The 1,448-nt window shown below is 44.7% G+C and overlaps 1 pseudogene; it reads left to right on the forward strand.

Moving 5' to 3' along the window:
• Positions 1 to 206: 206 nt before the first annotated feature.
• Positions 207 to 902, forward strand: LOC146174931 (uncharacterized; annotated as a pseudogene).
• The last annotated feature ends 546 nt before the right edge of the window (positions 903 to 1,448 follow it).

Genomic DNA, 1,448 nt, shown 5'->3' on the forward strand with positions numbered 1-1,448 from the left:
AAGAAGTCACAGCTAGGCGACTAAAGCTGGAAAAACAAAAGGCAACACGACTACTAATACGTGCATCAGCCACGCAGGACCAGCTTGCAGCAATGGAGGCCAAAAACGCAACGATTTCCGAAGATGACTTCAATAGAAGAATTGCAAGTCTTCCTGCCAAACAGCGTGAAGCAGTGCATCATGTTTTCAAAGCCTCGACGCGTAAAAGTAGTCATGGCATGAGGTATTCAAATGAGTGGGTGCTTGAGTGTCTGATGATGAAAATGAAGAGCCCTGCACTGTATGAGCACCTTAGAAAAGAAAACATACTTGCAATCCCCAGCAAAACAACTCTCAGGAAGTACTTAAAGTCATACAAGACGGGTTTTGGCTTCAACATGAAAGTATTTGACGTGCTGAGCGAAAAGACTAGCTCAATGGATGAGTTCAGACGACATGGAGGTCTCATCGTAGACGAGATGAAATTGAGCATTTGACAGTCAATACTGCAGGTCACGTTGAGGGTTTCGTTAATCTTGGCCCCTTTACATCACAAGAAGATAAGCACACAGTCTGCGACCATCGGATGGTTGTAATGTTCGTCCCATTTGTTGGCAAGTGGACTCAGGTGCTTGCAGCATTTGCCACGAAAGGAAACATAAAAGGAACTCTTCTCACAAAAATAATGCTGGAAGCTGTGATTTTGTCTGAAACGGCAGGTTTGAAGGTAGACTTTATCACATCTCACGGAGCCACTTGGAATAGAAAGATGTGGACAATGATGGGCGTCCGTGCATCTCCAACAAGCACAAAATGTGGTGCACCACATCCTGCTGATCCAGAACGCCGGCTATAGTTTCTGTCGGACTTCCCGCACTTGATAAAGTGTCTACGCAATGGCTTGCTGGCTTCTGACTACCTGCTGCCGGAGGGTCGTGTAAGTGCTGTACTTCGGTTGAACCACAATCTTTATGACAATATTCTTTTTTTTTCTGGATAGACAATAATTATGTTACCGATTTTCTATGTTTCAGGTGTGAGTAAATAGTGTCCGCAGAGCCGTTGCTCTAGATGGCAAAAATGTGGCATTGCAAGCCCTGTATGGTATCACGTCCAGCCACACAAATCCAAACAGTGAAGTTCAGAGGGTGTCTCTAGCCTTTCAACTCTTCAGCGACAAAGTTGTAAAGGGACTGCAGCTGCACAGGACTGGGATTGAAGAGACCTGTGGGAACATTTCAGCTACCATCGAATTTTTTGAGTAAGTAGCAAAACTTATTTCTTTGCTGCTGAAAATTCTTTCATCGTAACCTAACCACAATACAGCCTCCTTGTTGTCGACTGTTTCCTGGTTTGTGCTCAAGAATTTATTTCTATTTCAGGACCATCCGTGACCTTATTCATGTGATGACGTCTCGCTTCACTGCTGAGGCTCTACGTCCAAATTCTGCATCCGCTGATAAGCTCCG

This window comes from Amblyomma maculatum, chromosome 11 (genome assembly GCF_055883805.1).
Source record: "Amblyomma maculatum isolate TAMU_Amacu chromosome 11, ASM5588380v1, whole genome shotgun sequence".
Taxonomy (NCBI): Eukaryota; Metazoa; Arthropoda; class Arachnida; order Ixodida; family Ixodidae; genus Amblyomma; species Amblyomma maculatum.